Raw genomic sequence first — 22107 nt, forward strand, 5'->3', positions numbered from 1 at the left:
TAAAAAGAAAGAATTGTTCACACAAGGGCAGGTTGTCAGCATGAAGTCTTGATTTTTATTCAGGGTCGTTGAAATGCAAGGTTCACTCAGGTGAAAAATCTGAATAAAAATGTTGAAAACCTCTCCATTTGACTCTTCTTTGTAACCATATCACAGGATTGTAAAGACTCTAACTGAACATTCATAGAAGTTCTGTAAAATGTACTAGATAACCATAAGATAAGGGCCAAACAATCTCAGGACATTGTTTTCCAATAACTGTGTGTTCAGTGCCTTTTTCAGTAGGATTTTAGTCTGATTCTGCAGTTCCTGTGAGCCAAAGCAATGCAAATACTGCAGGCAGAGGTCTTCCAGTTTGGATGCCTCTGAGAAGAATTAGTGAAAAAAAGAGCAGCAGTAAAGATGTTTCTTGGTCTGCCAAAAACATCCTCCACCATCTGGGTAAGGACAAATAGTCCTTCTATAAGAAATGCTTTTACATGTACAGTTAGTTGTAATTTTGACACAGAAAAGCATTTTTATCTTAAACAATCCTACCATTTCTATATGAAGGTGTCTGAATGAATGTGCAAAATGAGTATATATGAGAAATAGTCATGTAAAGTGTAATAATACTAATATAAGGAATGTTTCTGGGAAATAAATCAAAGAAGAAACTTGCCTAAATCATACTTATGCAGAGAGGAGAATTTTGATCTTCAAAGTCATAGGCTTTATGATTCTCCTACCAGAAAGATTTCTCCCATTGAAACAAGAACACCCAAAATAAAGAAAAAGCAGAGGAAATCCTATGGATTGAAAATGCTAATCAGTACTTAATCTAAAAATATACAGAATTTAATAGAAGGCAATAATTATGTCATTATTTTTGAAACTGTGACATAGAATTCTACTCAAGATATTAAAGGCTCTTAAATTTTAAATTATTACCCCTACTCCACAGTAAGTGTGCTCCAGAAAGTACAGCAAGGACAGCAGCACAGCACTGGCTCTTGGAGAGACTTTGTTGAAGTAGACCTGTGGGTCACATTCTTACAACATTTACATGTGTTCACATTAAAAATACCATGATATGGAAACAGGCCTAAAGCTCAACTTGTACTGCATTTTATTACCTTATTATAATATTGTATGTCAGTATGTATAAAATGGGCCATATACCTTAAATAACTAATTTAATCATTCTGGATTTATTGTGACAACCACCCGTGAGACAGAGATGTCCAGATATGGCACCTATGCCGACCATAGCATTGCTTGAAATCAGAGGCAATAAGGCAATAATTTGTAATTCAACCAACCATATCAAGCAGTGAAATGGATTTATGATGGTGTTCCATGAGAGAAATGAAGGTCAGTTTTCAGCAGTGAGGGTGCTGTTGACTGCAGAAGTATGTGATGAAATGATATACAAGTTTCTGTCATCCTTAAGAAAGAGAAAAGGAACTGAAAGAGCTTCCATTCTATGATTTAAATGATTCTCTGTCCTTTCCCACAAGACAAAAATGGAAGATCATAGCAAAAGAATGATACATTGTCATTTATCTTCATCAGCTGAAAATAAAAATAATATTATGTCTGCCTGAATCTAATGTTAGGAAGATAATTCATAACTTAGATTTTTTTTTTTTTTTTAGTATTTCACCAATAAAATTGATAATAAGCATTAAAAAACCAAAACCAATATTGCCATTGATATCTTCTGCACAGATGGACAGAATCTTTCCAATGGTTGTTTTTCAGACTACTGCAAAAATTGGAATGTTTGGGAACTAAATGCTATCAAAGTTCTGTAGGAGAGAGGAGATTCTGCTGTCTAATATCTGACAAACTTTTATTTTCTGTATTATTTATTACTATGTTAAAAGTGTAGCTATGACACCAGCATCTCACCACCTTGTTTCACTTTGCAGTTGCCTGCTAGGATCTTATCTACAGATGCTCACCTGTGTAAATATCCATAAAACTGTCAGTGTAAATATAGGCAAATCTGGAACAGATGCACCAGTGCACCTTGGGAAGGGTTCTTCATGGACTTGCAACCAACAATGCTCCCTTTCCCACCATATTTTTTTCTTTTTGGTCTTGAGATGCACCTCTGTGCCACTTTACTGCAACACTGTACTTTCTGCAAAGGGTCTTGTCCTATCTCATCCCTGTCTTGTAGTCCTAACTGTGAAAATTCTTTTGCACAGTGCTTAAATTGTGCTTCTTTTCAAAATGTATGTGAAAAAAAATCCAAATTTATATGAAATTCTAAGAGGAGGGGGGAAGCAAAAATGTATATCTATCAGTCAGTCAGCCAGATTAGCATGAAACACCTTTTTTTTTTTTTTTTAATTCTTGAGACTAGGATGATAAGCAAAAATCAAAAGTCTCACCAATGCAGAAAAAAATTTCAATTCCATAGAAACTCTTCTGGCAACTGAGTGTTTGATATAGCAAGACTTGAGAATTATTACAATGACACTGAAGTTTGCCAAGATGATGTCCAAACACTAACTGTGAATCTAATCTCTTGTCCTACCTACTCAGCTTTTAAAGCACAAGCTATTATGAAGGCTGAGACCCGAAGCCTTTGAAGACTCAAAGATCAGTTGTTATCAGAACAAGAGAAGGTGCTTAGCAATTTGGAGGATTGTCAAGAAGAAGTATGATGTGTATTCATTTGATTATGGTACACAAAGGATGCAGGATGAACCAAATAAATAGTGACTTTGTATTTAGTCCTTGACTGACTACATTCCAGATATGCTGAAAGCATAAATTAATCAAAACTAGATCTACAATGGAAAGGAAGAAGGTCTAATCCTTTTGCTAATCCCCAACAAAGGAATAGAGTACTGCATGATGCAGTAACTATTTTAATGTCTACTTGCATAATTGTGCTGCATTCTACAACATCATGCATTATATACACTCTCTTCTTATTCTCTTTTGGACAGATGTCTGTAGTTCAGGAGAATATTTTGCAAGACAGACATTGGAATACCAATTTGTGTTTTATAAAAATAAATGAGGAAGGAATCACATTGATTAAAGTCTTACCAAACCTTAGAGACCTGGATATCCCACTAGTATAAATGTTTTCTGGGCATGCTTCTCCCACAGAGGCTACAGGAGCGGCTTCAGCGAGCAGCTGCCAGAAGCTTTCCCTGTGTCCAATCGAGCCAGTGCAGCTGGCTCCAAGATAGAGCTGCCACTGGCCCAGGCTGAACTCATCAGTGACAGAGGTAGCACCTCTGGGTTAGGCATATGTAAAAAGGAAAAAAAGTTATTATTTAGGAGACATTGGAGCCAGAGAAAGAAGAAGGGAGAATATGAGAGAGGAACAATCCTACAGACACCAAGGTCAGTGCAAAAGGAAGGGCAGGAGCTGTTCCAGGAGACAAAGATGAGATTCCCCTGCAGCCTATGTTGGAGACCATGATGAGGCAGCTGTTCTACCCATAAAATTTCACGGTGGAAGGGAGATCCATCTACAGCCCATGGAGGACCCTATGCCAGAGGAGGTGCATGCCCAAAGGAGGCTGTGATCCTGTGAGAAGATCATGCTAGAGCAGGCTTCTGGCAGAACCTATGGCCTCATGGACTTGTGACCCCATGGGGGACACATGTTCTGGCTGTTTGTTGCAGAAGGACTACACCCACTGGAAATGGACCCGTGCTGGAGAAGTCATAAAGAACTGCAGCCTGTGGAAGCACTCAGTTGGAGAAATGGTCTCATGTGGGAAGGACTCCCTCACTGGAGCAGGGGAAGGGTGTGAGGAGTCCTCCCCCTAAGGAAGAAGGACTGGAAGAGACAACATGTGATAAACTGACTGCAGACCCCACTCCCTGTCTTCCTGCACCACTGGGGGGAAGAAGGCAGAGAATTCAGGTGTAAAGATGAGCCAGGGAAGGAGGGAGAGTTGGGGGCCTAAGATTTGGGTTTATTTCTCATTATTCTTCCCTAATTTCAGGATTGTGTGATGCTTGCAAATTGCAGCTATGGATCAGCAGCTGCCAGCAAAGAATTCTCATTCTTTCTGCCATGGTACAACAGATTTCTTGTGGGAAACCCTTTGCTGATAGTCAGCTAACGGGATCATCACCTGCTGCCATTGTTTCTCTCTCCTCCTGGGATCAGGAGAACAATCAGTTTCTCCTTGCCCAAGGTATATAAATAGATATCAATATAAATAGGGATACAATCCTATTTCATAATGCACTCATGTAGTTATGGTAGAAATGTATAAAGTGGAGCCTTGACTATAGTCCCAGTGAGATGCATTGCTGGTTTACATCATTTGTTTGAAGAAATATGCATTAAAATAACTAAGTTACTGTGGTAGAAGAACTAGTTACTGAAACTTTTTCCCAGTCTCCAGTACAGGAAGAAGAAAGGTGCAGGGGATAGGATATTGGGCTACAGGGTGCTAAGGAACCCACCCATCTGCTTTCTTTTCCTTCTGATCAAAGTAGAGGGTAGTGGTTTCAGGGAAAGTGCACAAAAATCTTTTTATTTCTTAATGTAATTCCTTCAGGTGAGAGTATGCAGAATATTGTAAGAAAGAATAGACGTCTCTATGTAAGTAGACTAGTTATGCTGACCTTGATAAATTGAATAAAATTATTGTGGATCATTATGATCCACAATAATCTTCTGTTAAGTTCAAAACAGAGTTTGAGAAAAACTCTAGAAAAATGTGCAAAATGCCAAAGAAGGAGTGAGATCTGAGCATGACTGAAAGTTACTTTTAAGCCTATAATCTTCCTTTGATGCAAGCTTATAAATCCAATTAACATTAATGAGAAATGTGTTGTGCCCATATGCAAACCATGAGCTGAGATTCCCTACTGCCCCTCCAAGATTCTTTTGTATAATTCAAATATTGAACTGTTACATTTAAAGCATATTTTGACTTGAAAAGTTTCAAAGTTTAATGTTTATTCTGCCTTAATAAAAATTAATAGCAGCAAAGTATAATTGCTTCAGTAATGTTCTGCAAAAACATCAAAGTCTTTTATGTTTCTGCAGCTTGGAAAGAAACCTCAAAAATAATGCTGATGTATTTTGCACAAATCATATAGCATACAATGAATAAATCACAAAGTTTGACAGTTCTGTAAATACTGCATTTTAAGGTGTTCAAGTCAGATTTCTAAACAGACAAATAATAAATCAAATAGGAGGAAGCAGGATCCCTGATTTAGAGGAAAAAAAATTAATCAGAGCTTAGAAGTGCAGAAAAACTATTCTTGGTTTCAAGACAGCATTCTTCAAAGGAAAAAAAAAAACACCTTCTTTAAAATAGAATGAAAGACTTCAATTGTTCCCTGAAACAGATTTTAAAATGAGGAAAGTAAGGCATCTGCATTATTAATTAGAAAAATGCATCCTACGAATTTTAACACTGTATTTGTTATTTTCTGCTGAACACGGTGTTCCTCATAACCTGACAAGGTGATGATCTCAAAATCAAAACAGATGGTCTTTAAAAGATCTACAAGTCCTCCCTTTTAATGAATCTCAAGAATCCGACAGGATTTATAATAAAACTAAAAAGAATTGTGATTCTTCAGCAGAAGAAAGAATTGTGATTCTTCAGCAGCTTGCTTAACAATATTTCTATTAAATCAATTATCTATGTCTGGTAGATTTTATGACTAAGAGACATCTCCTTGCTGTTCCACAGCTGGTGCTGTAATGCTATTTTCTAATTATTCTTCTTCCTTTCTGGATTGGAATGTGTGCTTATGATTTTTCTTATTCCCAATTTTGTTCTCCCAGCTACTTCCAATTCAGTCAGTTTTCCCATTCTATCCTCTTGGCATGGAAAAAGACCAGCATCAACTTCCCAAGCTGGGTTCTTTTGCAATCCCTGTCACTGTTGTGAATCAACAGTTCACCTGTTTTGTATTAGACAACTGCTGTCCTGTCTTCTGCAATTCTGCCAACATCTCCATCTTTTTAAATGATCTACTCATGCCAAACTGCTTCATATTTTTTCTACCTTTTACATGCTGGAAACCAATTATATCCTATTCTTTAGAAAGAGATTTGTGGGTTTTTTATAAAGCTGTATAATGCATCCTTGAGTGTCTCTCCTTCTGTCAGCCACCGCGATACAAGTTATGATCAGTTACTACTTCAGTGGAAAAGAAAGAGCTGCATAGATCATATATCTGGTCTCAGTGTCCCACAACATCGTTCTCTGTAAATTGGAAGAGTATGGATTTGATAGGTGGACCATTCAGTGGATAGGAAATCTGTTGCGTGATCACATCCAGATTAGTGGTCAATGTCTCAATGCCCAGATGGAGATCAATGATGAGTGGTAGCCCCCAGGAGCCCATACTGTTTAATATCCTGATCAAAGACATAGACAGTAGAAATGAGTGCACCCACAGTAAATTACAGATTACACCAAGCTGAGTGGTGAGGTTGACACACGTGAGGGATGGGATGCCATCCAGAGGGATCTGGACAAGCTTGAGAAGTGGTACCATGTGAATTTCATGAGAGATAACAAAGCCAGGTTCAAGGTCCTGTACCAGAGTCAGGGCAGCCCCCAGTACCAATATAAGCTGGAGGCTGAAGGGACTAAGAGTAGGCCTGCTGAGAAAGACTTGAGGCTCCTGGTGGATGAAAAGCTGGAAATGAGCTGGCAGTGTGTGTCTGCAGACCAGAAAGACAAACGCATCCTGGGCTACATCCAAAGAGGTGTGAGCAGCAGGCTGAGGGGATTCTGCCCCTCTGCTCGGCTCCGGCACGACTCCACCTGCAGTGCTGCATCCAGCCCTGGGCTCCCAGCACAGGAAGGACATGGACCTGTTGGAGTGTTCTTGTCCTCCCCCAGAGGAGGGACCAGAAGAAGATCGGAGGGATGGAGCATCTGTGCTGTGAAGAGAGGCTGGGACAATTTGGGTTGTTAATCCTGAAGAGAAGATTCCAAGGAAAACTTATTTTAGCCTTTCAGTATTTAGAGGGGCTCCTAAAAGAGATGGGAATGGATTTTGTACAAGAGTGTGCTGCAATAGGTCAAGGAGTAATGGCTTTAAATGAAAATGGGGTAGGTAAATTTAGATTGGATATATGAAAAAGAATTTGTGATGAGGGTGGTGAAACACTGGAAGATGGTGCCCAGAGAGGTGGGGGATGCCCCAACCCTGGAGACATTCAAGACTAGGTTGGATGGGGCTCTGAGCAGCCTGATCTCATTGGAGGTGTCCCGGTCATTGCAGGGGAGTTTAACTAGATGACCTTAAGGGATCCTTTCCAATCCAAACCATTTTATAATATTAGGCAGTAAAACACTTAAGAACACATATTTGTGTATTGTATAGACAATGAAAGAAAGTCTTTTAAAAAATACCTCTACATATTTATTTATAACACTTAATCAATGATTTAACAGATTTCTGCCAGTTAACTGGTTCCTAAGGACAGCTGCAGACAGCTCAAACATCCTGTGAAATGTTCCTTCAAGAGTTAAGCACTCCCTGTCTTGGAGAGTTACTGCACTGGAACAATGGGACTTTTAATTGCTTCTGATTCTTTTGACTGACCAGGAAGGAAAACAAGATGAAAAATGTACATTGTATTTCACAGAATTTATACAAACATCCCCATGCTGTTATCATCAGAGTTTATTATTTAAATCAGAACACAGCCAAAAAAAAACCCCAACCCCAGAAAAGCTCTTAATTGCAAATTTCAGCTGGGTTCCTTTGAGGTAATATGAGACTTCAAAACTACAAAACAACTCAAATTCTGTGAGAGTTTATATCTCAATGGAAATCAATTGTGGAACAGATTTATTAAGTCATATAACCTAGTCCACTGACATATGCTCTCTATCCCTACTATTTTTGGTGCTTTGTTCAGGTTTGTTTTCAAAGTCCTACATAACAACTGGGAAAACATTTCAATATTTCTTTAAAATTACTGAATAAAATTATGAGTAGAAAAACAGATGTTTCCTGAATTTTTTGCAGAATATATAGCTCATTAGAGGCATTGTAGTGAGTCTTTTTCTGTTAAAAAGTTTGCTGCTTGAAAAAGCATCACAACCTTTGAACTCCATTTTGGTGGTGTTGTGGGGTTTGTTTTATTTTATCTAACTGTTCTTGTATGTACTTCCACCTGTACTACATAGAAATAATTTTCTACTCCTGAAGTCCTTCAGATAAACATAGAGAACAATCATGTGATCCTGCAATCTCATTTTATTGAAATTGCATCTTTTGGGCTCTTTTAATCTTCCTTCAATCTTTTGTCATTAACCCCTATTGTTTGTTTCTGGTTTTCACTGTACTCCATCTTTTTTTGTAATAATATGATAGCATTTTGTAATTTTCCATAGGAATCTCCACCAAGAATGAGATTTTTAATACAATTTTACAACAGTGTACTTTACATGGTTTGAGTCATTATAGACATGATCTGGAGCTCTAGAGTATGCCTTCTAGTAGCCCTCAGCCAGTGAAAATTCTCTTGTTTAAGTGGAAGAGGCCTATGATTTCAGAGAAGAAAGTTGTAATTTCCTCTACATTCATCCATTCACTTAGCTGGTAAATGTGATTTCTGAGTACACAAGCATCCGTGAATGGCTTTATAATGATCCTGCAGTAAATTAATGTGATTTAATCTGAAGAGACTTGAAGGCAGCAGCTGCATCAGATGATGTTGCCCCACTCCTGAAACACAAAAGCAGTTTTCGTGGTGTATCAGAAAAGCTATCTTTTGCAGAGGGGCAAACAGGACAAACCAAATGAAATCCAAGGTTACCATTTCAGCTACCTTACGAACAGTAGAACTGCTGATGACAGAGTAGAGTTTCCAGAAGAAAAGAGGTGGCCATGTAGTACTGAAGGGAGATGAAATGCAGCTAGGAGGAAAATAAAGCTGCTGAGTTACAGCTTACACTGTGAAACATTAAGAAGCAGTTACCCCTTGCAAAATGTAACTGAATGAAACCTGTTGGTCACAGAGATCATAATGAACCTAAAAATTGGACAATCTATTTGCTTATAAACACTGCAGATTTTCTTGAAGCTAGAATATAGGGGGGAAAAAAGGTGGAGAAAGAAATCAAAATTCAGAGATAATGTTCTATGAATAATGCAACCTTAGAAAAGCACAAGCATATGTAATATTTTCTCTCTGGGAAGATAGGAAACTATGCACAAAACCAGTCAGATATTCCCTCATTTTCATTTTATGGACTATCTTATTTTTTTTGGTCTTCCTCAGGGATTGGCTTCTTTGGTCTCCTGCCTTGAAACAGATGAATGACACAGTTCTTCACAAATCCTGTCTCACTGATCAGCTGGTACCAGACCTGTGAACATACCATCTGGATACAAACCATTGTCCCAAACACTGTAAAAGAAACGAGATTTGTCCCATCGCTTCCCATACTAAGTAGAAAAAGAGAAGATAATTATTCATTTCTCATTGCCATTAGCCATCAGAGTAGGTGGGGATTCTGTTAAAGAGCTCAGGCTTCTGACTCAGCCTCCATGTGACCCCTACTAAGGGCTTAAGCACTCAAATTTCTGAGAGATCATCTGTGTGAACCCATTTGACCAGAGCCCTCTTGTGCATGTACAGATTTTGCTTTGCAAGCTAAGACTCATAAACACCCACACATTTCTAAAAACTTAGCAGTGTATAGCAATGTCATATATTACTGAGTTTCTACACACAGAAATCAATACCCAGTGAAATCAACTATTAGAAAAATGAAGAATGGGAGTTAAGAATAGTATCCAATTAAAGCTGATGCAGCTTTAAGTAACAGATGTTTTTAGCAACATCTGTGAAAATGAATACACTTGTTTTTCATTCATTTTAGAGAAAAGTTCTCTTTCACAGTTCACTGTCTCCATTAGAATATATTAAACCACTTAAAGCACTTAGCACCTTTTGTGAAAGTCATGTCTTCAGACATAGACTGTATTTTGAAAAGTAGAAAATGCTTATTTTTTTAACCCTTCCAAAGCATTTGACTATTACTTCCATGGCATGTTTATTTCCACATACAGACCATTCATCTTCTCTTAATAAACAGTACTAATGAATTGTTTTCCTGCATTTATAAGCATGCAGACTAAATAAGGAATATCCATTTTGCTGGTAAAAGTTTGATTTGATTAATTATCTCCATGCTCTGGCATTGTACTGCTATGTAGTTTCTGACTTAATGTGCAGCATTTGAGAGAACTTCCATGAAAAATAATGATGAAGATAACTCCCTATTTATTTACTTGTAATCAGAAAGATAAACAAACTCATTTTTCCTTTCCATGAAATCATGAGAAGCTCTAAATCTAAATAAACTCACTCTAAACAACTACATAACAAGCCATGCAAGTACTATTTCCACATACTTTTTTGTATTATATCTGTTAAGAAATAGGTTTATCTCATGGATAATGGACCTACTCCAGTCAGGATATTTTTAATTTGAAAGGATATTCTGTTAAAACAAAGATAGCAAATTTGGAAGATCATATATTATTGAATTTGGTTTGCTCTGCTAAAACATTCTTAATGAACAGATAGCGAGTATGAAAAAAAAAAGGCAACAGAAAGTATAACAATATGAAGGAATAGAAGAGACTGGCATCAGCCACATCAAAGAAAAACATTGCAACTGGATTGGAAGCTCTCCCACTTCTTTTATATAATCAAATACATTTATGCTTCATAAGTCATGATAAGAGCTGGAACATAAATGTTTCAAGTGTTCTTTGTCTAGCAATTGAAACTAGAAAAACAAGAGGAGTTAAAAAAAAAATAAAGGAAAAGTTTGCTATCTAGGAATCATCATGTTTATTCTGCCATTTTATATCTATTTGGCTAAGCACTGTTTTATTTATAAAAATATACTGGAAGATCGAGTGGAACACAGGGTTATTAAAAAGGAGATGGCTAATGGGAAGGTCTTGTGAGACTAAGGGAAAGAAAATTTCAGAAGTTAAATTCAGAAAGCTCAAGCAAAATGACAGTGTATGAGAAAAAACTAGCCTGCAGAAGCAAAACCATTGAGGGGAAACATGGGATGAGGCAAAGTGGGATGAAGTGGGTTGGAATGAGATGGGAAAGGATGGAAAAGAATTATCAGAAAAGAATAATTAAAGCAAAATCACCAAATAGGTTATTTATATTCCAAAGACTAGCAATTATGAACACTGAGAAAGTTTAAACCCCTACAAGTGTCATGAGCCACCTGAAGAAACACATTTTGGAGAATTACAGTAGCATATATAATTTTCGAGTTGCACATACAATTCTCAGGTTGCATATGCATGTGAGTGGCATATACATATTTTAAGGTATGACAGTAAAAAGGGGTATGAATTGATGCATTATGTTTACATGGCAAGTAAAGCTAATGGGAGTTAGATAGGCACTGCAGAGGTGGCTTTTGTGAGAAGAGACTTGGGGTCATGCTCATACTGGGCAGATTCTGTGGCAGCCAGCTCTGAAATGGAGCCACTGGCCAAAGCCACGACCACACAGCAATGCATTTCAGAAAGAGAGAAAAAATGCTGTGCAGCAGCTGTGGGAGGCTGGAGTAAGAAAGATTTCAGACAAAAGCTCTGCAGTCACCAAGGTCAGTGCTGAAGGAAGGGGAGGAGGTGCTGCAGGAGCCAGAGCCGAGATTCCCCTGCAGCCCCTGGTGTAGCCCATGGAGAGGCAGCTGTGCCCCTGGAGCCTGTGGAGGTCCAGCGTGGAGCAGAGATCTTCAAGCAGCCAGACCATAGGGGAATTCATGCCACAGTGAGTGGGTATGTCCTGAAGGGAGCTGCAGCCCATGGAGAGGAGTCCATGCATGAGCAGGTTTGCTGGCAGGGTCTGTGATCCATGGGGGACTCGTGCTGGAGCAGTCTGTTCCTGAAGGTGTGTGCTCCATGGAGGGGGCCCGTGTTGGAGCAGTTTGTGAAGGACTGTATTCCATGGGAGGGATGCCAGGCTGCAGCAAGGGGGGAGTGTTCACAACAAGGTGTTATGAACTGGCTGCAGCCCCCACTCCATATCCCCTCCATCCTTTGAGAGGGGGATGTAGGGAATTTTAGAGTGAAGAAGACAAGGAACATGAGCAGGATGGGGAGAACTGGTGGAGGGAAAATTGTTTCAGTTTGGTTTTTTGTTTCTCACTATATGACTCTATTGTAGTTGTTAACAAACTAAATTAATCTTTTTGAAGTCTGTTTTGCCCATGATGGTAACTGGTGAGTAATGTGCCCTAGCCAATCTCACCTTCTTTTTTCTTCTTATTTTATCTTTATGTCCTTCTGAGTGAGGGGAGTGACAGACCAGTCTGGGGGGCACATGGCACAGCTAATCTACTACTGTTGAACAGTCATGTTTAGATTTATACCCATAAATGGCATTCAAGGTTTAAGGTAGAATAAGGTTTGCTGTTCTAACAAATGTACATTAAAGTACTAAACTGCAGGAAGTGGATTTCCTTCAAGAAGAAAAATATGTCCAAATGAACTGTCATCCCCCACTGCCTTAATAAGTAATGCTTCCACCAACAGTAAGAGGTTAATGTGCAAATAAAGAAATTTTGAAGGTGAAATTAGACGGATTAAAAAAAAAAAAAAAACACAAACACCAACTTTTTTTGATGGCTCCATGCCAGGTATCAGGAAATCTCACAGGATGCACCCTTCAGGCCTCTTCCTGAAAGGAAAATAAGTTTGGGTGGGGTTTGGTAATACAGAAAGCAGAAATTCCAGGCATATCTGTGAAAGGGCAGAGTGCTTGGATTAAAAGCAAAATTTCTCCCTCCAGGAAGTGAGTATAAGTTCAGCAGCTCTGTCATTTGGCTCACAAATCAATAAATGAACAGGAGAACAAAGTGTTACCCAGTAACCCAAAGAAGTTATTTCTTGTTAGGAACCAAGCTGAGAGGAAATGTATACACATTGACATAGTGCAAATACATTTATCTACTGCAGAGAGACTAACATTTTGGGAAAATAACTACATGAACATTAAAACCAGAAGATTACATTGATCAAATCCTCACAATGTGCCTAGATGAGTGCTACTCAGGACCAAGCTCTTGCTATTTTTGTTGCAGTGGAGTATGATCCTCTTTGAATATGAACACTAAGAAGTAGCCAGAAGGGATGGAGCAGAAAGCATTTACAGGTAGTAATTTGGGTCTCAGATATCTTCATTATGCTCAGAAAGTAGAACATCAAAATGTGTGCAGAAGCATGTTGGCATAAAACAGATATAAAATGTCTATGTGCAAAAAATCTATCTGCAATTTTCTCTTACTGCAAAAACACCTCAAACTTATTATTATGAATTTTAGAAATATCTTTCTGATTTTAAAGACCTAACAGAGGGTTAAAAAGCAACAAAAGTAACATGTTCTATCTTTATCTTTATAACTAAAAAGATTTTAGAAAATTTTAACTAAGCCAACACCATTTTAAAATTGTGTCACACAAGTGCTTCTGCATAAAGGCCATGACAGTAAGTGGGCTGAAGTATGTGATCCAGGGTTTCACCCCATCTTTGATTTCATGATACACAACCTGAATAAAGACTATAGAATAGAAATTTAAGACTCAGTAATATTTGCCAGGGAGGCAGTGAATTACAGGAGTTAACAACTTCCTTTATTCGATAGAACCTATAAAGCTTGACCCAATTTTCACAGAAGCCAAAGACAACCTACTTGTTGCCTCCTGGTCTTTTTTCATTGATCATCTTGTAAGGAATACAAAGGTCTGTTTCTTTGATGTAAATGATACATTTAAAATAAACTCTCATTGCAAGACTAATTGCACTTATGCGATAACGTAAATGCCAAGCTTATTTTCTAATGTGCATTTTTCCAGTGATAATCTGAATGCAGTGTGCTAATGTTTAGCATGTAGGCAGACTGAATTACTGAAGGTCAATTGGGTCAAGATATTTGGAAATGAGAGTATATAATGGCATTCACTAGGAACAAGAGGGTTGAGTAATTTTACGTGAAGAAGAATGGGGTACATTTTCATATGCATGTGTATTATTCAGTACATTGCAAGGCTAAAGGACAGGAAGGTATGTCCTGGATGCCATTCAGTTCCTTGATAGTAGTGACCTCATCTGAACTAAACTTTCAGTTCACTGGGGACTTGTTTTTTCACATGAAGCTTAACTGTTGAGATGTTTTGGACCTCTTAATTTTCATAGGGCAATTCATCTCATTATCTGTCTTTTCAGCACTTAACTAACAAATGCAGAAGCAAAAGAAAACCTGCCATAAATTCACTACTACTTTTATTCCAAAGACACAGGTTTTCTACAATACTGTTAGGGATAAAACCCAGAGTCAATAGAAAATAAAGAGGATTTGGCAAGATCTGTTTTATAGAGAATCTAGAATGCCACCTGATGAAGGGTCTCCAATTCAGCTGCTTTTAATATAGACAAATCAGAAATACCATTTTAAAAAATCTTATTATCGCAAATATTATTAAAAAAGCTTTACAGGAGAGTCTGCTGTAGATTTCTGCATTTAAGAAAAAAGAATTAACTACTTCCAAATAAGTCTGTTTGGTTTTGTTTTGTTGGGCTTTTTTTTTTTCCCCCAAAGAGAATGAGTGCAATGTGTGGTATATTTGCTGTGATCCCAAATGTGCAGGACAGTGCAAAACGTGTACTCGTTAGCATGGATCACATGCAGTGAATACTGCAGCCCACTCTGACCATGGGCCTCATGATAACACACTGGAGATCTCCACTCTCACTAACTCCTGCATCACACTGGCTGTCTTCCTATGAACAAGAAAACATATCCGTCTCTTCAAGCTGCATTTTGATAAAGCTTGCATGTGCTGATGAATTCACACCTTTCCTTGACTGATTGTACTAGAAATTATATAAATGCTAAGGGAGGTGGACTTTAGTTTGTGCTGAATTTGTTTAGTCTTATTTCAACACAAAACTAACAAGAACAGTGAATTTTGAAAACATTTCCGTTTCATAATTTTTCCACTTCAAATCTCATGAGAAAGAGAGACTTTGCTTTAGCAGTGCTGATAAGCAGCACTGATAATTATCCTGGATTATAAGTGGCCTATCAAAAGCCTTGAGTTTGAGGGAGCCTTTCCATTCTCACTATTGAAAATAAAGACAAACACCTTAAAACTGAACTACGGAGTACGAAAACTGTAACATATAGAATATAAAATACAAGTATTTTCTTCTTAATAATTCCAATCTTTATTTTTTGTTTGTTTCTCTTTAGGGATCATCACAAATTCTAAATTGAAAAAAAGCCTCTGCAAATTCAGATCCAGGATACTAAAATTATATTTAATACTACATCATAACTTTTTGGAGATTATGTCCCAAACTAGATCTTAATTTCAGCTCCAATTCAGAAGGAGTAGAAATCTCACATCACAAGAAACATCACTGAATATTTCATGGTAACATGGCCTCTCTCTCATGATAACTTTAAGAGGAATCAAGACTATGTGGAGGTAGTTCATAAGGAAAATTTATCTAGGATTTTGTATAGCATGAGGAAGTTATTTGCTTCACTTTCACAAAGTATTATATAAGTATTATATTAAACATAGACACTGGTATTTTTTGAGAATATGGTAACATGAATGTCACCTGATTTTATTTATTTTCTGAGTTTCTGAGGGTTTCTACTGCAAGATTGGAAATATGTTTGATACCCTCTAGTGGACAAAGTAATATATAACTTCTTATGTTATCAAAAATGGCTTCAAGTTCAGAAAAAAATACATTTTCTTAGGCAGCTCTGATCCACAAATATATAATATAAATTTATGTATATTTTGTATTTCACTTTTCTTCTAGATTAAATCATGTGACAAAGCCACGTAACAGATCTCTATCTCACTGTCTGGAATGACCTAGTGCAATTTCATATCATTGATCTGACTGTTTAGTCCCAAAGTAATGGGTTTGGGTTTCCAGAGCTCTATCAGAAAAAGAACAAAAGTCCCTTTAAAATGCAGGATAAATAAAAAAAAAAATTAAAAAAAAAAAAAAAAAGGCAAAAAAAAAAAACTCAGCCTAGGAAACTGCCATTTACTTTTTGTAATATATTTCATAAGGAAGTAAAAAGTGAGGTTACTATTTAAAAATCCTATTTTTTTTTTCGTTCAACATGTTCTCAGCTCAGATTTATATGTACATATATTTTATATTGCTTCAGCTATTCACTACCCATTCAATGTAATCAGATAGAGATCAGACATTGTAGATTTTATTGGATTTCTCTAAGGAGGAGCTGTGAAAGCTTCACAGGTTGAATTGAGGATTATTGTGGTACACAGATGCTACAAATACATTTTTCTTAGCCATTGAAAGGCTTTGTGAGGAGAACCATTACTGGCTACCTGGAGCAGTAAACCAGATATGGTATATTTCCTTTTTTTTTCAGTTTGTTCTTATGTCTTATCTATCAGGTTCTTTACAGGAAGTGCAATTGCTTTTGGCATGTTTTGATGGTCACTACACAATTTACACTGACTAATTTCTCTTCTTCCATGCAACTGACTGATATGACTGGCTTGACATATCAATTAACACCTTGTCAGTCTTTCTTTCCCACATTATTCATTAGTAGGTCACCTTCACTTATATACCACCATTATATCATTTGATTGCATAGCTATTTCCATCACTGATTTGACACATATATTATTAGGGCTTCTGTTTTCTTCATGCAAATGAGAGAAGATGTAATTTCAGTTGGAATCCAAGAATGTTTCTCTTCTCACATATTAGAAAATTTCATAATACATATTTAATATTCTCTTTGTCTTAGTACTTCTGTTGTTATCACCAGACACTTAGATCTGAACACAATAAAGTATTAATGTGTTTAAAAGCAGCAACAACAAAGTTATATTCATGAAAAAGGAACAAAATTTCCAAAGACATAGGCTTGGATATCCCAGAACAGAATCCAAAACATCTAGCACCCAGAATAAAGACAAACCAATTAGCCCATAAAGATTCCTAGACAGGAGGGTAACCAAAATCATCCCTTTTGAGAACACAGATTCAGGGACTCTGTTCACAGACTGTCATAGACTAAAACCCCCCGGTCCATTTTACCATTTTAATTCTTTTCTTTCAGAGCCATGAGCCAGGCTCACTTCTGGAGCCTGGCTGGAGCCAGTTGTAGCACTGCCCAGTTAAGCAGCATGGCAGACAGTTCTTATCTAGGACATGAAAAGACAGAGTTTCAACTCTTTTTTTCAGATTCAGATGTTTAATATTGTATTTTTTGCCTCCTGGGAGATTGCCCTAACCAAAAAGCAAATATGCTTATCTGAGTGGAGCATATGCCTTTCTTTGCAGTTACACCAGCACTCAGCAAAGGACACACAAGGATGGAGAGCAGAGCAGGATGCTGCAGCTCACTGTGAGGACCTGTCCTCCCTGCCTTGGTGCAGCTACTGCTCCTACATGGAGCTTGGATTTAACACTTACTGGGTACAATGAACAGAAGACTGGCACAGTGCTCTTACTATGGTTAATATGAGTGTCTTTGATTTTAGAAAAAATAAACAATCCTACTTATCTGGAGGATAGAGTAAAATTATCCACATACCAAATTAAAATATTCCAGGGAACAGTCTGCTTTGTTCCTTATTGCCTTCCCCTTTCTGGTCCATATGGATAGCTTTTGTGTAGAGGAGAGAAAAACAACTTCCATCACCTTAAAAAGAAAAGCCCTTGTAAGAGGGCAGGGAAGTTTTAGACAATTGTCTTTCAGCCACAAGCAGATGATTGTAACCTACTAGATTGGATTAAAAAAACACTTTCCAAGATTTATGAAACCACCATGTTTCCAGCAAAATCTTTTGTTCATTTTTCTACTTGAAGGAAAAATAAATAAAACTTCCCTACCTCAGGTAGCTTTTTTCTCAGATGTTATGATATTCATATTTATAGGAGAGTTTACATGTACACTATACACCCGGGAGTTTCTCTCCAGTCTAAGAGACTGATTAGTATTTCTTTCATGCCTGAATAGAGTTCAAAATGATCTCAACTGGAAGCAAGGGAGGGGAATCCAAATCTTTTTCTCTAACAAATCCCTTGAGCCTTACAGGGGCTCAGAAGGTAAGGCAAAGTAAGGACTGCCATGTAGTGAAATTGTGTCACTATTTTTCTAGAAGAAATAACACCAACTGTTCTTGAAATAAAAATCAAACTTGTACTAACCCAGAGAAATAATAACATTTTTAAAACCAGCTTAATTTTGTTATTTATATGGCTAATCCTTTAGCATAATAATCTCCATGCAGTGAGCCAGTTTTTCTATCTTCATAGATATTTTAACATATGTTTAGGAGATTGGGGCGAATGAAGGCTGCTTTCTTATTGTAGAAGGTTAGTGATAACTGCATGTTTGTGAAGAGATTTAAAAACTTGGTTTAAATTTTAATCTAAATATTTTGTAAAATTAGCAGATGGCTGCTGGCACTGTAACATTATCCAACTGAAACAAGTGGTAGAAACTCTAAACACTTGTACAAGAAATGAAACTATTACTGAATTTACATCATCAATACAACAAGTCCTCAAAATTTACCCATTATTTGGTGACAGCAAAGGCATACATGCGCACACACCAAGGAAGGAAGACTGCTTATTTTCAGGAGATACATACAGAGATGATAATGGCTTAATAGTGCTAAAAAGAAGGAATTGTGGGTTCTGGTCCTTTGCTATAAGACTTCTGATTTAATCATTACTGAATTGATCACAGCAAAGAGACCATTTCCAGTATCTTTAAGCCTAGTGCTTGCCATAGTCTCTGGGCATGTTTCTAGTGAGTTTTATAGCTTATCTCATAAAGCCACACAGAGGAATAAAGTTTCCTTCACATAGGATCCCTGGAACTGCCTGCACTGTATCCCTGGAGCAGGATCAAAGCAGGAAGGAAGCTGATTAATAAAGGGCAGAGCTATGATATCACCCTCCTTTCCCCCTGCAAAGGCGCGTGAGCACTCGTATCAGACTCACTTCCTGCTGCCACTGTCAAACACAAGTAATTGTTGCCAAAGAAATTAATTTCTGAGCTGGGCTGCCTTGCAGCAGTGGCCCTGGCAAGGTGGCAATACCTCTCCTAAATACTTCCCCTCTCCAGATAGCCCCTTTGAACCTTTATCAAATGTAGGCTCAGAATGAGCACCTTGGCTGTTGGTAAACTTATCTCTGCAAGGAATCTGTGACCTACTGCAGTGTTCACCTGCACTTCACAGTGACACCTTACTTGCTCTCTAGGCTGCATTCCATGATCTTGTCACCCTCTACATTTCCCTGGAGCATGAGTTTCTGACACTCAGGACTGGGGAATGTCTCAAACTGTGGGGCAATGAGGTCACTGTGAGGCCTGGGAAGCACAGGTCCATCGGTCCATCAATTCCAGCCCTGCCTCAGGCTCTTCTTGCAGGCTTTCTGGAGCCAAAACTCCAAAGAAGGCTTCCCTTGCACTTTTCTACCCCTCCTGCACCTTCACAATGACCTCCCTGAATTTTTTGCTCTGCTCCCAAAAATTCTCCTGCAATGTGCTCCCAAAACCTACCTCCTCACTTGCATTCAGCACCCCTTGTCTGTAAAATCTCTACTCCTTGCCTGGGTAATTATGCTGCAGCAGACAGGCACCAGCTGGCTGATAGTATTATAAATATTATAAGTCGCTGGAATTTCTACTAGTTTTGTATTCTGAAAGGTATTCTGTTCTCATATGCTCAGCAAATCAAATACTTTTTTTTTTTTTACAAATTATTGTGTCACAATAGCCTTCATATTTATTTTGCTTTTTCATAAGTAGGACTTTCCATTTTCTTAATTTCTTTGCAGAGTATGAATTTCTAAAAATTAATGATCTGCAATCCTCCATAGACAACACTTCAAAAGAAATGCAGGTGGGCCACATATGTTCTCTTTTTGTTAGTCTCAGCCAATCTAATGGTTTCTGAGAATATCTAGCAAAGGCCTCACAGCCCACAGCCTGCAGGTACTGTACCTTGGGAAATTTGACATTATATATATTAGTTGTAGTTGTCCCTTACCGGCTCATCTTGTCTCTAAAAACGCTATATAGAATCACTGGAGTTTTTAAATTCTCAAAGGAAAGATAAAGGTAGATAAAACAAGTTAAATGCAATCTAGGATGAGCCCAAATATTTTCCACCCCACTCTTGTTAAAGATGGTCAATTTTTCATATGTTCAGAGAATTAGGCTTAAAGACACTTGGGTGACTCCCTGGCTAAGGTGCATGCCAGATGATTTTATTGTCTTGAAAACAGTCAATGTACTTTATTTTTTTTATTTATGACACTATGCATGCATTAATCTGGTTGTAAATATTCGTGCTTTCCTCCTGTGATAGGTGAAGGGAATAAGCTCCCCAGACATAATTTTCTTTTGTCATGTTCCTCAGCAAATTCTGTGACAATCTTTGTCCTCTGACCAGGAAAGCTGTCACTGTGCTGTCACCCTACAGGCAATGCCAAAGAAATTTGCATCCTTCACAGATCAATCCTCTGAAATTAAAACATCTGGCTAAAGCCAGCCTCGGGCTTTAGGGTGTCAGGGTTTTTAGGTTGTTTTCCTTCTTTTTTCTTACTTCTTCTTTCTTTTTTATTTTATTTTCTTCCATTTCTGTAAAAATAAAACACTTTGCCTGGAAAACAGGTGCATAATTTCCTCCAGACCCATATTACAAGGAAGCATAATCTTACAATCGTACACTGAATAAAGAAGAGTCACCTCTAGTTGCATATGCCAAGGACTGAATAAACAGTGGTGCATTTTTACTTTGTGTATATTCAGGGAATATTTGCTCCTGCAGACAGACTGTGGAAATTCACACAGACTATCATGCTCATCTTTTGTACAGTCCCTCTTTAGATTCAGGTGGATGACTTGGCAAGGTGCTGTGGGACTGCTTGATGTACAGATGCTCTGAAATGTAATGGATTTGGTTAGAACAGTAGGCATTGATTTTTTGTACAAAATTATCTCATGGTTTCCTCATGTGCAACAGCAGTAAATAAATGACAGGTCTGAAACTAACTGGATGCCATGTAACTTAGGTCATGCTTGCTTTCAAGTCAGAAGTAACACAGACACAAATACAGGGAAAGGAATCTGCACAACACTGTGTACCTCTTTGACCCAGGTACTGATCTTGAACAACCTAAGGGAGCTATAAAAATCAGCTAGATCCTATTTTAAATACTCTGAAAGATTTTTTCTCCTATTCCTCAGCCTTTAAATCTTGCTTTCCAATCCTGCACAGATAATTTCACTTCAGCAGATGTTTCCCCTTTGAGCTTTTCCTATTTAATATATTTCAAACTGAAGTCTCAAGCTGCTTGCTCACCTCTCTCTACTTCAACGGAGCAGTTGAGATGCAAGGAGAAAAATAGCTCAAGCAGATGTTTCAGAAGTTTAAAATGTTACAAAAATTAAAAAATGGAAATTGCTAATGTGGATTTTATATTTGTCTGTAGCATTAACAGATGCTCACAGACTAATAACTATTTCTATCATTTTTGAAGAAAACTGATACTAAATCTGAATTTTAAAAAGCTGCTTTGAAAAGCATACATGGAGTAATATGATTTATTACATGCAGTGAAAGACAATAAAGTTTTGCCAGAGAAACACTTATTACATTGGAAACAATGAAAATTATATGCCATGCCCCAAGGAATTTAGTAGGTTGTTGCTTCCCTGCATGAGGGTGTACAAAATGTTGAGAAGGAGAAATTATCCTCTCTGCACTGAGCTTCATAAGATCCAGTCAGTCACAGGCCTTCATTTCTTTTGTCTCTTTTAACGCAAGAAAAGTAATACAAATATACCTTTTTGTATCTTGGCTGCAGTGACTATTCCTCTCCAATATGAACAAACCAGCTCAGTGCATGTATTTGTGCACACCCTCTTGATTTGAATGGCTAATGTCATCTTCAAGAATGCAGAACACATTCAGCAGCAGTTTATAACCTTATATAAGGTTATAAACCTTGTTTATAAGGTTTATAACCTCTTGAAGGTCATCCAGACCTTTCTATGAGTGATATCTTGC

This window comes from Onychostruthus taczanowskii, unplaced genomic scaffold (genome assembly GCF_017590055.1).
Source record: "Onychostruthus taczanowskii isolate IOZ18803 unplaced genomic scaffold, ASM1759005v1 scaffold2, whole genome shotgun sequence".
NCBI lineage: Eukaryota > Metazoa > Chordata > Aves > Passeriformes > Passeridae > Onychostruthus > Onychostruthus taczanowskii.